Genomic DNA, 26928 nt, shown 5'->3' on the forward strand with positions numbered 1-26928 from the left:
TACAGCACGTTGGCTCACTTGTTTTTAAAAAGTGGTCTATATAAACAAAGTTTGACTTGACTTAAATTTAAATGTATCAATTTCAGTTTTAATATGTAATTTGTTCCTATGATGGCAAGTATTTTATACATTTTTAATTTGTCAATTCAGTCCTTAAGAAAACATTTATTGTTTTTAAATTAATTTAACATCAGATTCCGCTGTGGCGACCCCAGATTAATAAAGAGACTAAGCCGAAAACATAATGAATGAATAAATGAATGAATGAATGAATGAATGAGTGAATGAATGAATGTTTATAATATTATTAATAAATAATTGTTCAAATGTCACAACTGAAATAAATAAAGGTGAAATAAAAAAATAAAAATAAAATAATATTTCATACAAAATAAATGTCTTGCCACTTTCAATTAAATGCATCTGATTTCTTTAAAGCAGTAAAGTTAAATGTGTTAAATTTGCACATTTTGTTGCATTTAAAAACCCATCATTACAACAGTAAATTTTTAAATTTTTATTAGCCAAAAACAGCCTTTCAATAACAATAAATAAATAAAAATCTCAAAATTATGACCACAACAATACTTATATCCTCTGAATAAAAACATGTCTAGAATTCCTGCGGTCATATAGATGCCGACATGAAATTTCAACTTTTAAAATTTCACCCCTTGTTAGTAATTCATCCCTCGGGGGAATATAATGACATTTATCTGTCTGAGGTCTAGTCTGGAAGTGGAGTGTATCCCGACACACGTATATGCAGACAGACACAACCACCCCCCCTGTTCCAGCAGACATGGAGAGAGAGGGAGTGGGAGCGGGGGTTTAGGGGTCAAGTCTGAATTTGAATGGCTGTCTGAGGAGGAGGAAATCTCTGGGGCAATAAGGTAGATTCTCTCAGCATGCTAATGCTACTGAAGCATGAAGTAAGAGAAACCTGTTGTGATTTATTTCAACAACAGAAAAAATATCAAGAACATTAAAATGTAAAACATTAAAGTGAGAAACTATGCTCTTTTTTAATGATAGAAACCAACAATTTCAGCTTGCATAAAAAAAAGGAAAAAAAAGTTAAACCATATGGGTTTAGTGCCACCTAGTGTCCACCGTTCCTTGCTTAGAAACATTTCTATGGCAGCAGGTATCTTCAACATTATCAGGTCAAGGACTCTTTGTTGGAAAAAGAGAGAACTCAATGATGAATTCTAGACCAGATTTTGATTTGAATGTACAGCTGTAGAAAAAATAAGAATTTTCTGAAATTACTGCATTTATAACGTATGGGTCTTGAGTAAACTGTTAAGATTTGTCTTATCCTATGAAGGTCTGAAGACATTTCATCCAAATGAATAAAGTCAATTACAGCATTTCAGACTAAGAAAATGAGTTAGAATTACAAATGCTTTAATTGGTTGGGTTTAAATATTTTAATTAAAAAGCATGGAAAGGACATTAATGAGCCCCCTATTATTTCTAGATCTTATTTTAAGTAGGACTGTACAATATTAAAAACATCTAACACTGTAGTATTTCTTTTCTGTATTATATATTGCGATATGAATACAACTTCGCCAGATGAGTTGAATAACTATTTGGAGAAAATTAATAATTGTAGATTGATTTGGATGATTCTGCAGGGGAGAGCATTATAATAAACAATCTACGAGCATAGATAAACTCAATAAAGAAAAATACACAAATTAAACAAACAACATTTTGTTGTTTTCCGAGCAGTCAAACTGTATTCAGGTATACAGTAATTGAAGAATCAAATGTAAAATAATACTTTATAGTCTTCATTTTAGAAACAATCAATAAAATGAATTGTTATTAACTTATCAGTTACAAACGATACAATGTCTTGATGCTGAATGCTTTTAACAACACACATAATCACAGGCCTCAAGAACACTTGCAAAATGATAAATTATGATCCAGACTTGTGTATACTCGATGTGCCTATTCTGAATGATCGCACTGCTTAATCGATGCTGAAATGATATATTTCAGCATCGATAATCACCCAAAGATTACAGTACTGAAAAAAAAAATATATATAGAATCTTCCAAAACATCTCACCTCTTTGTGACAATTGTAATTCACTAGATGCTGTTTTATACCATTGTTTTATTTTTTGAGCTCCAAGATACAGAGCTACTGGAATGGAATTTTTGAAGTGCTTTCTGAGCTGTTGAATCTGCAATTACTGTCAGACCCATGCGTTTAATTCTGGCATTTTCTGAACAAACACATTTGTTGTCAAACACACAACACAAACTGCTCTCATACAGCTTAACTACAGGCTAGTTACTGCTACTGTTTTGAAAGAAAAAGTGTCTAACATGTAAACTGGGGCTTGGAGAAATGACTTTGCGTAATATTTGGAGTGAATTAATGATATAGTGTTGTCTTAAAACTAATAGAAACGTCTAAAAATAGCCTTTTGTTATTTTATACAACAAAAAAGCTTTAAATGACAACATTTTTATTTTACATTTCATATGGATATCAATAGTTTACAGCAATACAACAAAACCTGCAATTTACTCAAACACAATCATAAAATGAGAAACCGGTCTTTTTCTAGTAGTCCCTAGTTTCTTTTCATAGCTGTATTCACATTCTCGGCAATGATGCCTATGCTGCTAAAAGGTAAAAATGGTTATTTCTGATAAACATTATAGTCAAAAATTTAAATAAATCATTCTATTGAGTAATTTTTTATTTAGGATGGACAGTGAAACATTTAGCTGAACTTTAGCATCTTAAAAAGTAACATCTCTTTATAAGAAACTTTACTAAAATTAGTTTCATTCATTCATTTATTTTCTTAGCGGCTTAGTCTCTTTATTAATCTGGGGTCGCCACAGCAGAATGAACCGCCAACTTATCCAGCTCATTCTTACGCAGCGGATGCCCTTCCAGCCGCAAGCCATCTCTGGGAAACATCCACAAACCCTCATTCACACACACTCATACACTACGGACAATTTAGCCAACCCAATTTACCTGTACCGCATGTCTTTGGACTGTGGGGGAAACTGGAGCACCCACCCGAATGCAGAGATAACTGATCAATCAGTTGTCATGTGAATCGCGGCATTCTTTCAACTAGGTTCACCGGAAAAATGTGATATGCGCAAGCGCAAAAGACGCAGTTTGACAACGGCCCTTAGTTAATAGCCTCAGCCATAGTTCATTCAGTGTGCATGAGTATTAGTCTCGGGGTACACGCTCGGAACTTCAAGCTAGAACACAGATGGTGTAACTTTGTTTAGTTGCAAAAATTTGTTCTGTGCAGAAACACGGAAGTTAAGAAGTATTTACGATTAATTAACCATGACGAATTAAAGCGTGGTTAATAGTGAAATTGGTTAATCATTACATCCCAATGTAATAGTCACATCACAAGATATACAATTTTGAGCTTTACAGTTGACTAGTAACTACAGAATTGTATTTAATTATTGTATTTATATGGAATTTTTACATTTTACACAAAAAATAAGTTTTTCTCACTTAAAATTTTTTTGTCTTGTTTCTAGTCTAAATATCTACATTTCAAAGCAAAAACAAGATTATTTTACTTACCCACTGGCAGAGAATTTTACTTGTTTTAGGAAAAAACTTTTAATTAATTGATAATTACTTCTAAAGGTGAAAAAAAACTATATTCTTATTGATCTAAGATTTATTTTTAGATATTTATACTAAAGAAAATAATGATTCGCACTCAATTGCTTCGTACTCTGTTTATTTTTACTTTTTCTTACATTTTACGGGTGATAACAGACAAACAGACGTTTCGGCACAAAGCCTTCCTCAGTGTGGATATTTATACTAGAAACGAGAAAAGATAAAGAAAAGTTTTTTTTTGCATTGTGATTATTCAATTTCTGTACCTAAATACTGTTAGACACCCCAGAAAAACGTCAAATAGTGCTATTCAAGCTTAAAATTTAAAAAATAAAATATTTATTGCAAAAAATAAAATATTGCAATATCAGATCTTTTTTAATATTGTGCAGCTCTACTAGGTAGGCATGAAATACTGGTAGCGGCTGATAAACAGTATTTTTAATGATATCGATATCTTTTTTTTTTGTTGTTTTTTTAATTTTACTAGTATTTTGATTTTGGGTAATGTTATGAGGCTATTATAAGAGGACACTGATATAGAAAAGTGGATTAGTAAAGTTAAGAGATTGGTTTAAGTTTAAGTTTTTAAATTAAGGTTTTAAAATAAAGTGTTCACTGTATGCTATTTTTTTTTTTTTTTTGCAATCATGCAGAAAAAAAAATTAGAAAAATTTGTATCTTCATTCATCAACGAATATATCGCCTTCACCTTCTCAAGGTGAATGCGCACCTTGGCTAAAAAATAAGGTCAGGAATCTTGGTGTGATTCTGGAGTCAGATCTGAATTTCAGTAGTCATGTCAAAGCAGTAACTAAATCAGCATACTTTCATCTCAAAAACTTTTAGATGCTTTGTTTCCACTGAGAACTGAGAAACTTGTTCATGCTTTAATCACCAGCAGGCTGGATTACTATAATGGACTTCTCATGGGCCTTCCCAAAAACACAGTCAGACAGTTACAGCACATCCAGAACGCTGCTGCCAGGATTCTGACCAGAACCAGAAAATCAGAACACATCACACCAGTCCTCAGGTCTTTACATTGGCTCCCAGTCACATTCAGAATAAAGTTTAAAGTATTATAACTTGTCAATAAATCACTAAATGACCAAGGACCTCAATACAATACAGATACGCTCACTGAAAACAAACCTAACAGATCACTCAGATCTTTAGTATTAAGTAAATTAAAAATTCCAATAGTTCAGTGAAAGCAGGGTGAATCGGCCTTCAGCTACTACACTTCCAGTTGCTGGAATCAGCTTCCAGAAATGATCAAATGTGCTCCAATATTAGGTACATATAAATCAAAACTGAAAACGCATCTGTTTAGCTGTGCCTATACTGAATAAGCACTGTGCTACTTCTGATAAATCACACTATGCCTTCCTTTTCTTTTTCATTCTTTTATAACCTGTTTTAGCACCTTATCTGTTTTTAACATTTTTTTTACTCGTAATTTTTATTTCTTGTTTATGTAAAGCACTTTAAATTACCAGTGTATGAAATGAGCTATATAAATAAACTTGCCTTGCCTAGCCTATCAACCTCCAAATCCAATGAGTTGTCAGTTTTCAGTCAAAAACTCCATATCGATGCATCCCCCAAAATAGAAGCCCTATGAACAAGTAACTAATAACTAGAAAAGATCCCACAATGGTGCTCTTGTCACCTCTGAACACATTCTACAAGAAGCCTGACAGTTTACCTAAGAGTTCATAACAAACATTACAAGATCCGATATGTGCAACAACCAGCTGATGACCAGATCCTCAGAATGCCAGTGCTGTTTTACAGATTACTGCAAGAACTAAATTACATGGTGAGCTTCACTTGATGACAGGTTTCTTTTCTTTTCGTTTTTCTTCTTCCTCCCCCTCACAAACCATCCCATGTCTATGTGGCAGCTATAAAATTGTGCAACCGGGTCTGTCGACAGAGGGAAAGTCCTGAGAAACAGCGAGACGCAGACATGTGAAAACATTCCAGTTATAACCTGTAATATAACTGCAAGAATAAAAATGGCAGCCGCTTCCCCCATCTGCAACCTGCGTTCTGTGATATTCGCACAAATCCCTGCAGGATGTGGCGTGTGAGACGGAGAGCGAGGGGGAAATTGTCTGCTTGTGCGAGAAGAGTTTATGACTGGGGGGATTGCTATCTTGCAAAGCCAAGATGGGCCGCCTGCAGATGTGATGCACTGCAGTGTGTGCGGGAGTGTGTATATAATCATCAGGTATTGAGGTTTTTTTTTTTTCCTTCACCTCTCTCCTGCAGCCTGCTGAGCATCGTAATGGGTCGTCTGCCCAGGAGTGAGGTAATGTCTAGGTTTAATGCCAGCCTCCTGCACTGGCGCACACACACAGGGGCACAACAGGAAGAACAGCAGGCACCGAAACTCCCAAAATGGCTGCTGTTGTGACTCCTAATGATGCTGACAACATAATTAGCATTTTGCTAACGAGCCACATGGCAACACTTCCTTCCCCGGACGCTGCCATACGGCCTCGCGGACAACACCTGCGTGCTCTCGGACCCCCTTTACGACACATCATCGCCGTGCTAATACAGACATCGCAACTGCAAACGGCCATCAAAGCGACGACAAATAACTGTTGTTTGGAGAAGTGGGCCACAACCCAGCAGGCTGTCGGATTCGACTCCCGGACGGAGCAAAATACTATAAAAACCTCATTAAATAATAACAGCACTCCATATGTCCGCTTGACATCTCGGCGTGCTAACAAATAGAAGAGACTAACCTGGGATTTGACTGTTGGAGAACTTTAAAGGTGGTCATATTCAAAACCCTAAAAGTAAAAGAAAGCAAGGCAAACACTAGAAAGAAATGCGATGAGGGCCTGTGTTTGTTTTCACAAGATGAATTTAGGTTGCTGATGTTTCTTGTGTAGCTTTAAATATTAAAAAAAGAAAAGTTCTCCCGCTAAAAATGAAAAGTAATTATTTACTCAAACCCTGTGATGTTTTTGATGTGATCATGCAAGGGCTGTCCGATTTGGGGAAAATGTCAAATTTCGATTGTTTTGACAGATATTTCGATTTGATTTAAGATTTAATTTTGTAGTCAAGTTTTAGCTCAATATTCTGTATCATAGCTTCTTACTGCTAAAATGCAACGATTGTTGGTTAAAAAAAGGAATTGAAAAGATATCAACTTATATTAGCAAACAACTCTGAAATTGAACTTTGTTTGCTAGATTGAGCGTCACTGGCAATACTTTTAGTTGACTTTTTAGCAAGATGCTCCTCATATAGAGGCTTGTGGTGCTTTTTTAGGTGACGGTTGTTTAATTTTCTCATGCAAGGACAACAATTCTGTGACAGCTCTTACAAATTACCTGGTTTTGTTTGGTGTCTGTGACATTGAAACAAAGATATTCCCATATTACAGATGTGCCGTTTTTCTTTGATATTAATTCGTCTATTAATGCTTCTGAAGTGGCTTCTGATTGTGGGTTTTCTGCATAGTTTGCTTGTGAACTTCTGATTGGACAGAACGAAAGTGTGCGCACTCAATTGACATAATAATGTTGGAGAACTTTGAAGGTGGCATATTCAAAAAAACTAAATGCGAACTCTAGAAACATGATAAATGTCTGTTTGTTTTCACAAGATAAGTTCAGGTAACTGATGTTTCTTGAGTAGTTTTAAATAATTTTAAAAAAGTATGGTTCTCCCACCAAAAATGAAAACTGTAATCATTTAATCAATTCTTGTGTCTTTCGACAACCTGTAACTTTTTTGTGTGTTCAGTGAACATGCAATGACACATTTATAGGCTAATCTATATGCTTTGAAAGTGAATGTTAATCATTCATTCATTTTCCTTTAGCTTAGTTCCTTATTTATCAGGGGTCACCACAGCGGAATGAACCGCCTACTATTCTAGCATACGTTTTATGCCAGTGGTCCTCAAACTTATCAAGCATGGACAAGTCAACACTTGACAATTTTACTGCGGACTGGGGCAGGGGGTGTAGTTTGTGGGTTGCTAGGCAACCATTAATTGTTTTCTCAGATGATGACAAACTGAAAAAAACATTGCTGTCACTCTGATACAAGTTTTATTTACGGATTAAATTACAAAATACAACAGTGTTTGGGTGTTTGTCTGATATAATTAGTCTATAAAAATATGTATATTCCATACCAAGTAAGAAACTGATAGGTCAGTTCTTGTCACGTGACTCATGGTGCGCTCGCGACATTCATTCAACTGGGTGTGTCTGGAAGGCGTGAGCACATCAGGAGCAAAAGCCACACACCTCCATTGAAATAACAAATCTGTGCGAACTTTAGAAAAGCCATATGCGAACATAGGCTGCCGTCAGTTGCAATCTCCAGCAGTTGATTTTCTAGCATAGACGAGGTGGATTCACCAGTTGTTGACAAATGGGTTGCGAGTCGATTCCTTGGCAGTTTGCGAGTCCTTCACTGGGTCATTTCCCCTTTGCAAAGAAACTTTCCAAGAAGTTTGGACCGGACCGGTACTGGTCCACGGCTCGGTGGATAAGGATCACTGTTTTACCCAACAGATGCCCGCCCAGACACAATCCATTACTGGGATTCACCTATACACTCTCATATTCAAACTCCACACACAAATGGCAACTGGCTCAGCTGGGATCTGAACCAAAAACCTTCTTGCAGTGAGGTGACAGTGCTAACCACTGAGCCACCTTGCTGCCGAATGTTGATCATTCTAGCAAAAAAGACTTTATTAATAACAGCACTTCATATGTCCAGTTGACATCTCAGCATGCTAAATGGAAGAGACCGACCTGGGATTTGACTCAATACTGTTAGGGAATGTTATAGGTGGCATATTTAAACAACGAAACACAAATGCTTGTAAAAGAAAGAAAGGTGAACACTAGAAACATGATACATGCCTGTGTTTGTTTTCACACGATAAGTTGAAAAGTATACGTATAAACTATGGTTTCCCTGCCAAAATGAAAACAGTCATTGACTGTAAAAAATACTGGGTTCTATATAATCGATTTGTATTTGGGCAAAATGAAAAATAATTAATTAACATTAGTTTTTACTAATTTAATTTAAATTATACATAACATAACAATTAAGCAGTCATAATAAACAAAGTGTTGTTTCAGCCCTTTTAATAAGTAGTTTAAACAAACCTATTTCTTTTGTGCGTTATTTACTCATTCTTGTGTCTTTCAACATCCTGTAATTTTCTTTTTGGGTTCAGTAAACATGCAATGACACATTTATAGACTACTCTGTATACGTCAAAAGTGAAAGTTGATCATCCCAGCAAGAAAGACTTTCCATGAATAAAAGCTTACATGTTAGTCCTTGTATGACTTCAGACTATTTGAAATTTAGCACACAAGATTAGTTTTACAGTGATTTTATGTTGGCTTTTAGAGAATCATCGTCCTTTATCACTGAGTACACTTAACCCTTGTGAATGTACAATGTGATGCCGCTCAAAACAATAGATCCCTTTGGAGCTATTCACACACTGTCTGCAAATCAATCTTGGCTGTTCAAAGTGAGGTGTTTTTGTGTTCAGTATGCTGATTTTTCCCTCATTGGCCATCAATAAAGAAGACCATCTGATCATACTTGAGCTTAAGATCAGGTGTCTGAAGCAGCTGTTGTTACACAAATGGGTTGAGATTGTTGGGGCTGTTTTAAAAACCATTGTAAATAAAGAAGAAACCAAAATGCAGCAGCAAGATTGCAGACTGGCACTCGAAAACATACTCTTGTTACCCAGATTTTGAATGAAATACTAACTTTTATTGTTTGTTTTTAAATCTTTAAATATTTAGTCACTGAACAGATATTCTTCTCATATAACGATTAAAAGACCTTCCAAATCATCTAAGATTTCTTAAGTAAGGTTCTTAGAAAGGACTCCAGAATATGCAGTATGGTCTGCATGGGTTTTTATGTAGAATTTTAATAATAAAGGACATTCATTGAACAAATGTTAAGCATATAGCACAAGCATATGCTCCAAGAACATGAGCTTAATTAATTTATCGTTTTGAAAGGCAGACCTTCTAAAAGGATTTGGGCCTAAGGGCAGACCATGAGTTGACAAACTTCAGTTTTTTAATAAAGCAATTTTTAGCTCTCCCACTGCAGAATGAGGCACATGTTCTTTCAGTCATTTTGTTTTTCTGCTTTGTAAGAATAGAGAATCAATGCAAAAAATATATATTTTCTTACTTAGATTTTGTCTTGTTTTGATACAATTTTTTAATAATTGTTAAATCAAGAAATAATATGTCAAAATTAAGTGAGATTTAAAAAAAAACAAGCAAAACAATCTGCAAATGGGGTAAGCAAAATATTCTAGTATTCACTTTGAAATCAGATTATTTTGCTTACCCCATTGGCAGATTATGTTGCTAGTTAGATAAAATCACTTATTTTTGACACGTTTTTTTTAAAAACAAGACAATATTTTTGTGTGAAGAACATGCTGCTTGATTTTAGAATATTTTAATATTTGGACTACACCATAAAACTCAACAGTCAATGTTATCAAATGAAATGAGTGTAGTTAGCTTAAAATGTACTGAAAGTTAATTCTACTTATTTGAACTCAGAGTTGAAGGTAATGAGTTAAATAAATAGCTTAATGGATTACGTTCACAGTACTCATTAGGATTAGTTTTTGAACTTAAATGGTTTGTTGGAATCGGTTTCCTTAAAGGGTTTGCATTACCTTAACTTTTTGGGTTTACAGCGTAGAAATGAGACAGCGTAGAAAAGTCTCCTAATTTTTTGCAGTGCAATATTTTAAACTTATTTTTTTGTGTGCTGTTTTACAAGAAAATCCATAGAAACATTATTCAGGGACACACAGCACTTTACAGAGAGGCTATTCCATCCAAAACATTTAAATGGAGTCTTAAGGCAAAAAAATAAAAAATAAAAATAAAAATAGAATATAGCCTATATAAGCTCTTTGATTGTGGAATTTCAAAGTTTTAATTGTAATAACTACAAGGCACTCAAAAATGTAGTAATGTAGAAAAAAAAACCTTTCTTTAAATGGCTTTACATTAAAAATGACTCACAAGTACAGTAATTTTACTTTTTTAATTAAATGAATGCCTTTATTAAATTTTTTAGGCACCTTTGATTTTTTCTTTATTAAAGGGCACTTATAATGCTTAAACCTTTTTACAAGACTGAAAATTATTCTTTGGTGTCCCTAAAATGTGTATGTGAAATTTCATCTAAAAATAGTTTTCAGATTATTTATTATAGTTTGCTGAATATGTCAATTTTTGAGTCAGAGCACTTTTATTCCTGTGACTAAAAATGTAAATGTGCTTAAATGTAAATCCTGCTTTATTGCCTCATTCAAAAATTAAAAGAAGACTAAGAACATGATAATACATGTCTGTCAATCAATATTGGTGGGTGGGGATAACCACACTGCTACGTCATGGTGGCCTCAAGATCCCCTAAATCTTTATCCTGGTTTAATTTTAGGACACTTAAAAAATAGACTTCATGTATTTAAACTACTCTAATATGGCTGTGGACACACTATTTCTACACACATTTGAATCCAAACAGCTTCCAATTTCCTATTTTTAACATTTATTATGGCATTAAATGAATTTGTCACTAAACAGGGCCGTGCTCAGATTTACCTTTTAAGTTTAAAGCCTCACAATACCTAAATATAAAGTACAATTTAAGCAAGTATTGATCATGAACTTTAAAGTCTTCTTCTGACATCTTTCATGTCACAGAGTGTGTATCCAACATAAAGCTGATAACATCACCTCCAAATCATTTCCAATCCCAAGAGTTAAACACCACCCTGTTTAGAGGAAGTGATGTTTACATCAGGGCCCTCATATTTTCACTCGAATCCCATGAGTCACATGTTCAACCTCCAACTAATCACCACCCACAGATCCCCCAAAACGAAACCCCCGAGGCTGAGAGCACAGCAGACAGGCTTAAAGTGTTTTTGCGACATACACCTCAGTCACCAGAGAGAGAAAGTGGCACATCTGACTGGAGCTCAGCTGACCCAAAACTTAAAAGCTCTGACCCAGAAAAACAGAAACTAACACGTACATTCACTGCTTCTCTCAGAACAACTGCAAAATTAAAGCTTTTCCAAAAGTACAGCTCTGTAAATGGTCAACCTGTTATCAGCAGTAAGCGTGAAGTCAAATAGATTTTTGCAAAGTGATGTCCCTGCAAATGCTGCCGGGGTGATATGGATGGCTGCTAGATTTTCTAAGGTTTTCTGAGTGGCGGTTATGCAGTTGCAAGGGTGTTCTAGAGTGCTGCTACGAGGTTGTTTTGTAGGACTGAAAAAAAAATGTCCTAAAAAAACCTTTGCTTGTTTTTAGTTCTTTTAGCCAATATAAAAATTTTGACTGAAACTATGTGAACATTTTTTGTGTGTGGAATGTGACAACTATATATATATATATATATATATATATATATATATATATATATATATATATATATATATATATATATATACTGTAGGCAGCAGTGTTGGGCAGTAGCATGCTATAAGTAGTGAAAAAAAATAGTTTAGTAATTTATAGTATATATAGCATATTATAGTATATATCGTATATTATTGTATATATAGTATATTATTGTATATATAGTATATTATTGTATATATAGTATTATAGTATATATAGCATATTATAGTATATATCGTATATTATTGTATGTATAGTATATTATTGTATATATAGTATATTATTGTATATATAGTATTATAGTATATATAGCATATTATAGTATATATCGTATATTATTGTATATATAGTATTATATTATAGTATATATAGAATATTATAGTATATATCGTATATTATTGTATATAGTATTATATTATAGTATATATAGCATATTATAGTATATATCGTATATTATTGTATATATAGTATTATATTATAGTATATATAGAATATTATAGTATATATCGTATATTATTGTATATAGTATTATATTATAGTATATATAGCATATTATAGTATATATCGTATATTATTGTATATATAGTATTATATTATTGTGTGTGTACCATCCATCTATCCATCCATCCATATATGTATATTTTTCAACACATTCCTAAACATAATAGTCTTAATAACTCATCTCCAATAACTGATTTATTTTATCTTTGCCATGATGACAATAAAAAATATTTGACTAGATATTTTTCAAGACACTTCTGTAAAGCTTAAAGTGACATTTAAAGGCTTAACTAGGTTAATTAGGTTAACTAGGCAGGTTAGGGTAAAACTGCTTTCATTCTAGCCGCAATAAAACAAATAAGGCTTTTTCCAGAAGAAAACACATTATCAGAGGTACTGTGAAAATTTCCTAGCTCTATCATTTGGGAAATATTTTAAAAAGAAAAAAATTCAAAGGGGGATAATAATTCTGACTTCAAATATATATATTAGGATTAGTTTTTGTGTGTTAGCTGTTATATACTATAATTAGTTTCTGCTTATTACAGCAAATAATTGAACTGAACAGTTATCCCTCATATGTTATATTGACAGTTTTATTGATCACTAAGATACGATTGACTTGGATTTAAGTTGCTTTGATTTAAAAATGAAAATTGCAAAAATAGCTTAGATGTATAGCTGAGCTACTTTTACTAAATGGCTTTTCGCTTAGCTTGCTACATTTCCCAGGGGGTAGCTTTTAGTGTAGTTAAGCTAAATTTTAAGTAGAGTAGCTATTAGCTTAGCTCTCTACATTTTTTTCAAGTAGCTTGCCTAACACTGATAGGCACAATATTGTTCAGAGGATGATTAAAAACAAAATGCACAAACAAGAAAAAAAAAAAGGAATCAGTTAGATCACTCTTTTTCCAAAATCTTATCGGTTGATAAATATACACTCTTTTTTTTGTCATGCCAATAATACTGAGGTCTAAAATAACCATTTATTTAAGCTGATATTATAAATTGATGTCTCGCAACTAATGGATCGATTATTAGGTTTTTGGAATGCACCGCGATTCTCACTGGAGTAGATTTGAAGCTGTGTTTTTAACAGCTTAAACTTTTCCTAACTTTTTTGATAATTAATTTAGGCTCAAATTCAGAGACTCCCAAAGCATTTGGAAAATCACGTTATGCAATGGATCAATTTATTGTCCCAGCCATTTATCAAACAATACCAATACGACTGCTAATACATAGTGCATCATTGCCTGATTTATTCAAACACATGACAAGTAATTAATGATCAAATGCCTCTTTTAACCCATGTTATTTAGCCCCAATTCCAATTCTATCCCTTAGACCTTCCACTTACTTCCCTTGTTTTGCGCATTCACTTGAAGTGGTACAGACATTGGGGTGTCCCAAATCTCTTTAGCTTGAAGGCGCAAGGTTAAAGGGAAGGGATAGATAGCCCTTGAAACAAAAGCTAACCAAGGGGTATAAACATTTCATATATATAGGCGAGGCAGTGGCGCAGTAGGTATTGCTGTCGCCTCACAGCAAGAAGGTCACTGGTTCGAACCTCGGCTCAGTTGGCGTTTCTGTGTGGAGTTCTCGCTGCCTTCGTGTGGGTTTCCTCTGGGTGCTCCGGTTTCCCCACAGTAAAAAGACATGTGGTGCGGGTGAATTGGGTAGGCTAAATTGTCCGTAGTGTGTGTGTGTGTGTGTGTGTGTGTGTGTGTGTGTGTGTGTGTGTGTGTGTGTGTGTGTGTGTGTGTGTGAATGTGTGTGTGGATGATTCCCAGAGATGGGTTGCGGCTAGAAGGGCATCTGCTGTGTAAAAACTTGCTGGATAAGTTGGCGGTTCATTCCGCTGTGGCGACCGCGGATTAATAAAGGGACTAAGCTGACAAGAAAATGAATGAATATATATATATATATATATATATATATATATATATATATATATATATATATATATATATATATATATATATATATATATATATAATTTATGTATATTATAATGTCTTTAATATATAGTATTCCCACAACATACTTTCACATCTGTTACTTGATGACACTGGAATACCCTGTCAGAAAAGTCTAGTGTCTGGTATATTTTTAATGTTTTTTTGTGTGTTTACATACATGAATATGGCCGCGGTTTAAATGTACTGTACAGTTACGAGCTTATTGCCACATTATATCATTATGATAACACAATATCATTGCCTTCAGTGATTTCCTGAAGATAAAAAGCAAAAAAACAAACGCAACTGGAATAACCACAACAATCACCGTTGTTGATCTCATAAGACATAAAAGCTTGCAACATCATATGATGACATGCGCTGGTGTAGTGCTGTCCCAATTCTTAGGGCTAAAGTTGGAAGCCTTTGCCCTTCACAATCTGTTTGAAAGGCCAAACAATAAGTTAACAACATATTAAAAAAAGTTTTAAACTATAATTAATTCAGTTTATTAATTTAGTGCTTATTTAATTGACTTTTCGTGACTTTAATTTAGAATTAATTTAATTACTCCAATCTGATCATTAAAGTGTCACATGACTCAGAAATCATACTCATATGCTGCTAGCATCATATGATCGTATGCATTATTAAAGTTTATATTGTGTGCTGAAAACGCGGTTTAATATTTTAGTTTTTTAGGATTTGTTGATGAATACAGACTTAAAAGCCCTTGATTGAACTTTTTTTTTTATAAGATTATAAACTTTTAATCAATTAAATATGTCCTTGCTGAATAAATGTATTATTTAAATCACTTTCAAACATATTACTAAATAACATCTTACCCAACCAAACCTTTGAATGGTAGTTTATTCCTTGTATTTACAGCAATAGCTAAAAAGATAACAAATAAATAAAACGAACACTACCAATGAAATATACTCAAATAAATCAAAATTAATTCGCATTGACTTTGAGCTAAATTAAAACCAAAGTACTGTATGACCTCTTGAATCAATTTTAACAGAGATATCAATACCCAGCCTCAATGTTGGGTGATTTGCAGTTAATACTTGTGCTTTTATGAAGCAGTTAAAATACGAGAGTACAAGTGGTTGGCTGTGATTCACACATAAACCAACATAATGAGATAAAGACAGAAAGCAAGATTGCACCTCACTTTTCTGGCATGATGAGTTTTTTTTAACAAACAAAGAGCCATTAAAAAAAGCAGAAACTAAACTGCACCTCAGCATGAAACATTCTTCTTGTGTTTCATTCTCTCTCCCTCATACACACACATACACGCGCGCACACATTAAGAATTCATTTATTCCATTCATGCATCTTCAAGCAACAATGCAACCTGACATCCTGCAATCACACAGTGAATGAGTTTAGGGTCTGAATTTCATCCATACAGCCATGACTGATATGACATAAAAACACATTATGAGGCATCATGGGTAAACTGGAAATGAGCTAATAGGATGTCTCAGTATGAAAGTCTTTATTCACTGAGGAGAGAGAGTGAGAGAGAGAAGATATTTGTGAGAAATGAACACCTCAGGGGAACAAAAACACAACGGGTTGGAAGAGGGAATGCAGAAAGAATGAGAAAGAATTCTCATTTGCATTCCAGCTCATTTAGGATGGGTTAAAAATGGGCAAACATTTTGGGCGCGGAGGGCACATGATAAAAAAAATGACAATACACCAGAGAGTTTTCATTTCATTTTTTTCTTTTGACTGGAGCCATTTAGACTCCACAACAAACTGCTATAAATGCATTGATAAGTACTTTAGAAGAGCCCTTTAGAAGAAAAACAAAGATGCTACAATGCCGATATTAAAGCATGGGGTAATGGATGCAAACACGTCATGATTTTGCCAAGTACAATGCGATCCTGGATTAACCTCTATGTTGATCCTAGAACATACTTTTTGTTGGAAAATGTAATCCACACCCATTCTATACCCCTAAACCAAACCATACTGTAAATTATTTCCAAAATCAGGGGGGAATAACAGTTGGATAACAATCATGTAGAAGTGCATGAACCCAACCATAAGCTTAATAAACAAACTCCAAACGTATCCCTTAATTCTGGTGGCTGATCGGAATGTTGTTCAAGGATCAACATAGATGTTAGTCCAGAAACATGTCCAACTTGGGGAAATCAGGTTGACGTGGATGCATACGATTTAGGTGTCTTCACAGTATTGAATTACATTTAACCCTTGTGGATTGTTTCTATTTACTATACCCTTTCGTTGTGTCGGTGGTTGTTTGTGCCCCATTGACTTCCATTATAATGACATTTTTAATTGCACGTTGGTGAAAATGCTGTAGGCGACGCAGTGGCGCAGTAGGTAGTGCTGTCGCCTCACAGCAAGAAGGCCGCTGGTTGGAACTTTGGCTGAGTCAGCTGGTGTTTCTGTGTGGAGTTTGCATGTTCTCCCTGCGTTTGCATGGGTTTCATCCACATGCGTCGGTTTCCCCCACAGTCAAAGACTTGCGGTACAGGTGAATTCTGAATTGGGTTGGCTAAATTGTCCGTAGTGTATAAGTGTGATTGAGTGTGTGTGGATGTTTCCCAGAGATAGGTTGCGGCTGGAAGGGCACCCTCTGCGTTAAAACGAGCTGGATAAGTTGGCGGTTCATTCCGCTGTGGCAACCCCGGATTTTTAAAGGGACTAAGCCGAAAAGAAAATGAATAAATGAATAAATGAATGAATGAAAATGCTGTTCAATATTTTTGTTTTTTAGGATTTGTTGATAATTGTAATGTTTAAAGCCATTTACTGAATTTTTTGTAAGATTATAAACCAATTCAACTTCAATCAATTAAAGGTGTTCTTGCTGATTAATTGTATTCATTTAATTTCAGTTTCAAACATTTTGCTTTAATATAAAAACACCTTACCCAACCAAACTATGGTAGTGAATGGTAGTTTATTTCTTATATTTACAGCAGTTACTCTTTTGACTGGAGCCATTTAGACTCAATATTAACAATTTCAAAATGTACCTCCTTCCCAACACAGAAAACCACAATCAAGAATGTATGAGTATAGAGGGTCATGACTTTGCAACACTAACATAACGAAAGAGTAGTAAGTTTGCCCAAAGTATATTAAGTTTTTGATCACTTTTGAAGCATTTCCCAAAATATGTGTCAGTAAAACGTCCCCAACAGCACACAAGAGTCACAAATATAAGGCACAAGGAATTTTGAATTATATTAATATTTTAAAAAGCAGTTTTACAGCATTTTTGATCAGATAAATGCAGCATGAGATTGGCAAAATTGTTTTAATGTCTTACCAACACAAACATTTGCTTTGTAGCAACCCCAAAAATATACATTTTAGTGCATAAATACATGCATCATTGATGGAGACTTTACACACTCTTTTGAATACACCTAAACTATGCAATTTCTCACTGTGTGTATAGAAATGGGGCAAAAAAATATACATATCTGAAGTATATTCTGCAATTTTGTGTCACTGCAGTTGCACAGTGGATGTTAAAATCCAATATTTTAAGGTTAGGGTTTCACTGGGACCTGAAAGTTCCACTTAGGTCCTGTTTCCACTTCTGAATGCCAAACATGCATTCAGTCGAAATGCTTTAATAGTGGAGATGCTCATGCAGTGAAACATGTTTGAACAGCCACAAAAAAACAGCTTCTCTCCATCTTTTGACCTCATTCTTAAATATTGATAGGTGACTTGAAGTGCACCAGACAGCATTTAAATTTTGCTATTGTTTCAAGAGAGTAGCACAGTGTTTTGCACGGTCACCTCACAGCAAGAAGGTTGCTGGTTTGAGTCCCGGTGGGGCCACTTGGCATTTTTGTGTTTAGTTTGCATATTCTCCCCATGTTGAGTGGGTTTCCTCCAGGTCCTCCAGTTTCCCCCACAGTCCAAGGACATGCAGTATGGGTGAATAGGATGAACTAAACTGGCCATGGTGTATGGGAGTGTGTGTGAATGTAAGTGTGTATTTGTCTGCCAGTACTGGGTTGTGGCTGGAAGAGCATCCACCATGTAAAATATGCTGGAATAGTTGGCGGTCCATTCCGCTGTGGTGACCCCTGATATATAGGGGACTAAGCCGAAGGAAAATTAATGAATGTTGTTTCAAGTTTAGTTTCAAGACGATAAAAAAAATAAAATAAATAAAAATAAATAAATAAAAGTTCTTCTCATAGCCATGTGTAGTTTTTTTTTTTTTTTGCTAATATAAGCATAGATCCTTTTCCATGGTCTTATTTCATGTTCATGTGCTCTAAAAGTAATTTAGTGGCTTTCTAAATACCAGAATAATAAATATGCTAGATTCATAAAATCATGGAATATTCCCATTTGCCACACGACCCGACACAGATGAAAATGAATGAATGAATGCATCCCCATTTGATGATCTAACAGTTAATTCTGTTTAAAATTGACAGCTATACAATCTTTTTTTTTTTGTTCACAAAAATATATCAGCATTTGGCTACAAAATTGATTTTGTTGTTTTTTGCATTCTCTTTAAAATCAGCTCTCATACACTGTCAATAAATTCGTAAATTTCACACACAAAACTACAGATTATTTCATGTGTTTAAAAGTTTAATCATTTTATTTTATGCAAAACAAAACTCAGACTTAGAATTGGTTCAGAGATGGACAGATGCTCATCTGCTTGGTCTCTAGCTGGTTTGATCTGCACTTATTAAACAAACTGCACAAACAGAGCAATCCACCAGAGACAGTTTGTTCATTGAACCAAGCCTGCAAAGTGTGAACACACTCTTAGTTAAATGCAGATCTACTGGTTCATAGGAGACTGTGCTGATCAACAGCGAAGTTCCCTAATTTAAATTTTCCATTTCACAGATAACACAGAATGTCCAACTACCACAATCCAAACCTTCAGCAAAATGTTGCTTTTAGTCATTCTACCCAAATATCGATAGTTTACCCTAAAATGTAAACGGCGTCATAATTTACACACCCTTTACTTGTTCCAAACTGTTATTGGTTTTCTTCCTTTAAACAAAAAAGAACATGTTTTGAAGAAAGCTGAAACCCTGTAACCGTTGGATAGTAGGAAAAACAAAGACTATAGAACTCAATGGTTTCAGGTTTGACCATTTTTCGAATGTGTAAACAAGTGAAGGGTGTGTAAAAAGTAAGGAGTGAGTAAATGACGCCGCCATTAAACAATTTGGAGTAACTATCCCATTAAAATTTGAGCATAATGATTAAAAAGCAACAGTTTGCTAAAGGTTTGGATTTTTAGTAAAGTAACAAAAAAAATAAAGGCCTGAAACCAGTTGAGGATGAGTAAATTTGGGAGTAATTTTTCACTTTAGAGTGAACTACTTCTTTATGTCAAATATTAATATAAAACTGAAGCTGGAAGTGCTTCTGCAGGAACCTTGTTTGTAAACACCAATTTATTTCATTATGGATCTTAATTCCAACTCGGGCATTAGGCACAAACAATGCACATAGTAAAAAGCTTCTTTCTTCCTCTGCCTCCCTCATTGTTTTTGCTTTGGTCTTTGAGCCAAACCTGATTGGATTCCCGAGCTTTAACTTTCCGTTTAAGACGTCTCCATTTATCGCTCTGCCTCTTTTTCTCTTTTTTAATTCCCTGTCTATCGCTCTTTGAGGGGCGCGAATGAAAGCGAGGGAGGAGAGCTGTCAGTTTCCCATCTTTAATGGCCCCAGCTGCATCATTACTCTCTCAACACACTCACACACGGGGTCAAATGTACTTAGGTAACAGATGAAGAAACGAAAGAGGAACGAAGGGCCACCGAGAGCGAGCGACGGATTCCATCATACTGGGAGGTTCGGGCACAAAATGACTGAATGAGTAAATGAGCGAACGCAGAAGAATGGCGCCCAGCTCAGCCACGATAAACAATCCCAGAATCCACTGTGAGCCTGCGTGAGGTGACACCGTCTGAAACCCATCAGTACTGATGGTGTTGACAGCCAACGAATACAGAACCGCTTGGCCCTCGCCCTGAAAAACAGCCCCGCTAATGCAGCGACGTGTGTGGGATGCGGATCAAAGGAGCAGGGGGAAAAAGCCAGCAAATGAACGGAGGAAAGAAAAGAATGCAGGAATCAGAGATTTCTCTTTCGGACTGACAGTATTCGTATTCATCGAAAAGCTTTAGAGAGGGGCAAAAAAAAGAGAACTATTTACAACCAAAAACAAATCACTATTGAGTGCGTGACGAATTTAATCGCACAGGTGCTCAGTTCGTTAAAGTGCAAATCCGAGACACATCTTCAGAGTTAAATTGCTTTTCTTTATCCCGAATATTGCGAAAAAGTCAAATAACGTAAATCAAAGTGAGCCCGCACAAAGCGGAGCGCTCCTCAAGCCAACTCCAAGACATCAAATACCAAACAAGTGTCTCATTCACGTCTGTCATTAAAACCCTGATTAAGACCCTCCGAACGTCATTCAAGTCTCCTTTACAGTCGGCCATTCCTGTAAGCCAAACAATTCCATCATCCGCCACTTCCCTCTTCAAGAAGTTCAAACGCTTCATCTGGGACTTGCCCTCCCTCCAAGCGACACAGATTGCATACAGAAGACATGACGTCGGTTTGGTAATGAGCCCGTTAGCATGAAAATGCAGCCCGCTGCGGTCGGCCCAGATTAGCATGAGAGATGATGGAGATTAGCGATGGAAATCCTAAACTCAAACAAACTGATTGTTGAGCTCTTCAAATCAGACAAGGCTCCAAGCGTGACCTCGGCGACCTCTGACCCTCATCAGCCTATTTTAAAAACCGTAGAGGAGAAACGTGAGGGGAAAGTGAGTACGAGAGAGCTCTATAGACGCTCGTCGCCTGACGGACATCAAAGTGGAACGCCTTGGTCCAGTGTGAGCCTAGTTCCTGACAAATTCAGCTCTTGAGAAACTCTTCTCGCACACACACACACACACACTCTGGAGAGCAGAGCTATTAACAAACATGCAAACTGTTCAAGAGGCTGATTTACATACTCTTCAAAGCGTGCCGCTACTGTGCCGCCTTCAAAGAGGACAGAGAGGACCCTGAGCTTTTATGCCCAGTGAATAAACTTTATGTCTGAGAAAGTTTGTTGTTGATTTTACTGCAACATTCTGCCAGCAAAGTGGCGTGGAAGGAAAGATTGTATGCCGGGAAAGGGCAGATATGATGGGTTGTGTGGTAAACTGTGCTCATCGCAGTAAAAGCTGAAGCGTATGCGAGGTAACATGATCCTCACTGCGGTTTCATCTGGGGAGTGAAGGTGTGGAAAGCAGTCATGTTTAATTAGCATCACTTTTACAGTAATTCCTGTAAATACAGGCAGAAAACGACTGGTCTGCGGGCAGCAGAAGATATCCCTTTCATATTACCTGAAAGTCCAAATCACTGTGTTCCAGACCAGGGTACATTGCTGAGTACTTAAAGTCCATGTGAAATCAAAATGTACTATGTCTATTTTGCTATTGTGCACATTGTTATTCTTTAGGTGAAAAATTAACCAGTGCAAGTTAATCCTCTGAAATAAAGATATTTGTTTTGGTAATCTTCAATCAATGTCTGATCATTTACTTCCATGTTTAATGTGGCAGTCTTTCTCTGCTGATGTCTGTTTGCCATAATATTCTTAACCATATGCCTCTTACCTCATAGTTGGCTAAGAGGGAATAATGTGCAAAAATCTACACCCCAATTCCAAAAAAAATCTATGCCTCCTACTCAATTTCCCATTTTCTTTGGAAGTATGTCAACATACGGTACTGATATCCAGTAAGTCTCAACAACTTTTTTCTCTTAAAAAAAAAAAGTTGTCCAAAAATTAGAACAATATCTTTTAATCTGTCTCATCATTAGTATAATTTATTTAATCTTTCCTTTAGTTAATTAATTGCTGGCCCCTTTGTGGAGTTAATAATAGGTAATAACAAATTTAACAACAACCAGTCAAGCTAACCTAGGGCTGGGCTTTGCAAAAAAAATATCAATAATATATTGTGTCATATAATTCACTATCGATAATTACTGAATATTTTTTGATAATTTATTAAGGAATTTTAGGATTTTGTTTGTTTATTAACCACTTTTTTTTTCAATTTACCAACATTACTAAGGCAAATAGTTTTTATAGTCAAAAACAAAATTATTTAAACAAAATATCTGATGTCTTTTTAATAAAATAAAAAGAAGTGTTAAAGAGACTCTTAAACTTGATAAATAAAATGCAAAGTGTGTTACAAAGTGTGTGCAATGGTAAAGGGTAAATACTGAACAATCAAAGTAAACCTCAAACTGTCAACAACACAAATTATGATAATCAAATCTGAGCTTTCAAGTAAAAGAACTAACCATCATTATTAAAATAAAAATTGCATTATTACAAATTGTGAAGTTGAATGACTACATGCTACGCATGCCCCCTATGCAAAAAAAATCTTTCAGATGGGGTGCTAATGGGTGTAATGCACAAGAAAAGAAACCAAAAAGCCTCTCTGGTGACATCCTCTCGTAACTAGGCGACCACCGACCGTTTTCTCTGAGGATCGGAATGACAAATGGACAAATCATTGCTGCAGCTACGATACAAGATTATGGAGAAAAGTAAAAAGCACTGCAGTTTTATGGTGCGCTGTGTTTGTCTCAGATAATTAGTCTGCTGTTAGTGAAATATGTATATCAGTGGTTCTCAAACTGTGGTACGTGTACCACTAGTGGTACGCCGACTTCCTTCCAGTGGTACACAGAGGAATGAAATATGTCATGTACATGCTAAATATATTTCAAAATTTATCAAAAAGGATGTATGTAATATATGTAAGACATATAGCCTATATTTCGGAGGTAATCTGTCACGTTTTTTTTAACTGTTTTTGTTAGCTGTAGCTGCTTTACTAGGCCTACTACGCTAATGTATTTCAATGTTGCTCATTTTGATGGTACTTGGAGAGACAATTTTTTCTGAGGTGGTACTTGATGAAAAAAGTTTAAGAACCACTGATGTATATCATATACAAAGTGTGAAGCAGATTGGTTAGTTCTACTTACATGAATCGTGGTGTGCTCGGGGAACTCGGAAAAGTACAGATGTTTTTCAACTAGGTGTACGTGGAAAATGCATGCGCGTCACGTGCCTCCATTGGAAATGACGAACATACACACTAAGCTTATTGGCATTGCTTCAAAGATGCACAGCAGCCAAATTTTAATAAAACTATAGCACTTTATACCAAAACTACAAACCAAACATTTTTTATCGTTATAATGGTGTTCGGTCAATAAATCCTGATATCAATTTTATCGCCCAGCCCTAGGCTAACCCTATGCTACCCTGGGCCTAGTTCAACAGATTTTGCAAGGTGTTTCTTATTGATTTATAACTTCTTACAGTACACTATTACTTACTATAGTTACTGGATGTAAAATCTTTGAAAGGTCACTTACATTTTTTTTTCACTTTTGATTACTGGTGATTAGGGATGCACGATATATTGATGGTCATATCGTTATGGCCGATAAATGCTATTTTAAAGATTATTGTTATCGATCTGATGTCAAAATTAGGCCATCCTTTTTTCATGTGGTATTGCTGTGCGTTAATAACTCAGTAAGTAACCATATTCCCTATCATTGTAGATATGTTTGATTGAGTGCCATTGTGTATTTTGCTTTAAATCGCCTCTGGGAAAAGTATTACATGTGTGAACATAACAACAGTAATGCACACATGCTAAACAACTTGTTGGGTTGTTTGTAATCTAATATGATTATTTGTTCTTATCAATGCCTTGCTTGCCATGTGTTGTTGATGTAAGATTGTAATCAGTTTCATGGGAATATTCATATTTATTATAACAAGCACGCGTGAGGGCTATCACCACACACACACACACACACACACACACACACGCACGCACGCACACACACACGCACTGATCTGACATCCTTCACAGCAACAATTTTATCAATTATTTTTCTCTGCAACTGACAGCAAGAACGAACACAGAAGCGCTGTCTGATTGACAAGCAGCAGCTACACATGTTCAAAAGAATCTAAAACACCAAATAGGATGAATCTACTGTATACCGCATTTTCTTAAGTAATACAATCTGTATCAACCTTTCGCTTGTATGGTGGCTCAAAACTGTCAAAACAACTTTAAAAAGGCTTTTTCGGACATTACATATTTGTACATATGTACATTACTGTAACACGTTTTATTCAAGAACAGTTCAGTTTGAATATTCAGTTCATAAGAGTAGTTCAATCTTTTATGAAGTTTGCTGTATAAAAATATAACATTTTGAAATATTTAAAATTATCGGCCTATATATGTATCAGCCTTCAAGTCTGAAGAGTTATCGGTTATCGATATCAGCCAAAAATCCATATTGGTGCATCCCTACTGGTGATTATACATAGTCTGTGTTCTAAGGTGGTACTGAACGCACATTTTATGGCCAGTGTACTGCACACAGAGAATATGCAGGGATGTTTTTAGAGATGTATTAAAAAAATTACACTGCCAGGACAGTGAACAGACAGTTACAGTAATCAAACAACTGAAGTATATTTTGGGGTTTACACAAATAATTATGTATCAGTTACGCTATAGGTGTTGCACCTACACCAGTCTTCTCCCTTTACCCTCATCACGTAATAAGTGAAATATACGACTTTGCATTCGCCACTCATTCAGCTCATCACAACAAATATCACAACAACTCATCTCTAAACACAGCAAGCCTGCATTATTATATTCACACACATGACAAGGGGGATACAATTTGAGCGAAGAACAAAATTTGAAAACAAGGACAACTTTAAAAAGTTTGTGTATGTCTGTCTATGGTGTGAAATTATAGAACAGTCTAGAACAGACTCTCAAACAATGTCAGAATATTAATCAATTTAAACAGTTGTATACACATCTATTATTAAAGGAATATAAGGATGAATGTGATTGGAAAAGGATTAAATGAGAAAGGTATGATGAAATTTTAATTAATGGCTTTTTGCAGTATATGGTTTTTTTTGGGTCTATATTACAAAATGTAAAGGTACAAATGGAATCAAACATATAATTTGGCAAAGATGCTAAAGGATAAATATGTCTCATGTAAAAAGAAAAGATAAGTAAAAACAGAAATAGGTGTAAGTTATAGACAAATGATGTACAGTTAAAGTCAGAATTATTAGCCCCCCTGAATTATTAGACTGCTTGTTTATTTTTTCCCCAATTTCTGTTCAACGGAGAAGATTTTTCAGCACATTTCTAAACATAATAGTTTTAGTAACTCATCTCTAATAACTGATTTATTTTATCTTTGCCATGATGACAGTTAATAATATTTGACTAGATATTATTCCAAGACACTTCTATACAGCTTAAAGTGACATTTAAAGGCTTAACTAGGCAAATTAGGTTAACTAGGCAGGTTAGGGTAATTAGGCAAGTTATTGTATAATGATGGTTTGTTCTGTAGACAGTCGAGAAAAAAAATATAGCTTAAAGGGGCTAATAATTTTGTCCCTAAAACGGTGTTTAAAAAATTAAAAACTGCTTTTATTCTGGCCAAAAGAAAACAAAAGAGACTTTCTCCAGAAGAAAAAATATTATCAGACATACTGTGAAAATTTCCTTGCGCTGTTAAACATCATTTGAAAAATATTTTAAAAAGAAGAAAAAAATTTAAAGGGGGCTATTAATTCTGACTTCAACTGTATGTGGTAATGGGGTGAGAAAATTATAAGCTTGTGCTTCATTCCGCTCCATTTTCGACCATGTTGAAATGGATTTTTTGTAAAAGATACTTTATACATGATATTTCTGTTAGTAAATAAATTAAATCAAAACAAATCAAATGATGCAACTTAACCATAAGTTTAGGTAAAACAACAACAACAACAACAACAACAATAACAATAAATAACACTCATTATTATTATTATTATTATTATTATTATTATTATTATTATTATTATTTATTATTATTATCATCATTATTATTATTATTATTATATTACTAAAACTTCTACTACTACCAATAATAATAAACTTACATAAGAACCAAAATGTCCATCACTGAATATTAGAAAATATCCATAGAAAATATCCACAGTACATACAGCCTGATTAATTATTAAGAAAATAACCACAGTGATAAGCAATCATTATGTTTTGACTGAAAAAAGGCTAAGTCTAACTTGAATTTATGGACATTTCGGGTGATGATCATGCCGCCTGACTCTCTCACACACACACCTGATGCCAATGGATGCAGACCCCTAAAAATAAAGACTATC

General features: G+C 34.9%; 1 protein-coding gene and 2 long non-coding RNA genes across 3 annotated transcripts in view; 1 reads left to right on the plus strand and 2 right to left on the minus strand.

Moving 5' to 3' along the window:
* ldlrad4b (low density lipoprotein receptor class A domain containing 4b) overlaps positions 1-26928 on the minus strand; it is a 105945-nt gene that overhangs the window by 36164 nt on the left and 42853 nt on the right. The window lies entirely within an intron of this gene.
* Positions 13576-26928, plus strand: part of LOC147840327 (uncharacterized) — a 29578-nt gene continuing 16225 nt past the window's right edge. Inside the window, exon 1 of the long non-coding RNA XR_015511566.1 lies at positions 13576-14198. This is a non-coding gene — a long non-coding RNA (uncharacterized LOC147840327). The remainder of the gene's footprint in view (positions 14199-26928) is intronic.
* LOC147840328 (uncharacterized) lies at positions 19202-26403 on the minus strand. Its single transcript, XR_015511568.1, has 2 exons — positions 23952-26403; positions 19202-22581 (listed from the first exon to the last, which is right to left on the minus strand). It is a non-coding gene; the product is annotated as an uncharacterized LOC147840328 (long non-coding RNA).

This window comes from Danio rerio, chromosome 16 (genome assembly GCF_052040795.2).
Source record: "Danio rerio strain M-AB ecotype USA chromosome 16, GRCz13ab, whole genome shotgun sequence".
NCBI classification, from domain to species: Eukaryota; Metazoa; Chordata; class Actinopteri; order Cypriniformes; family Danionidae; genus Danio; species Danio rerio.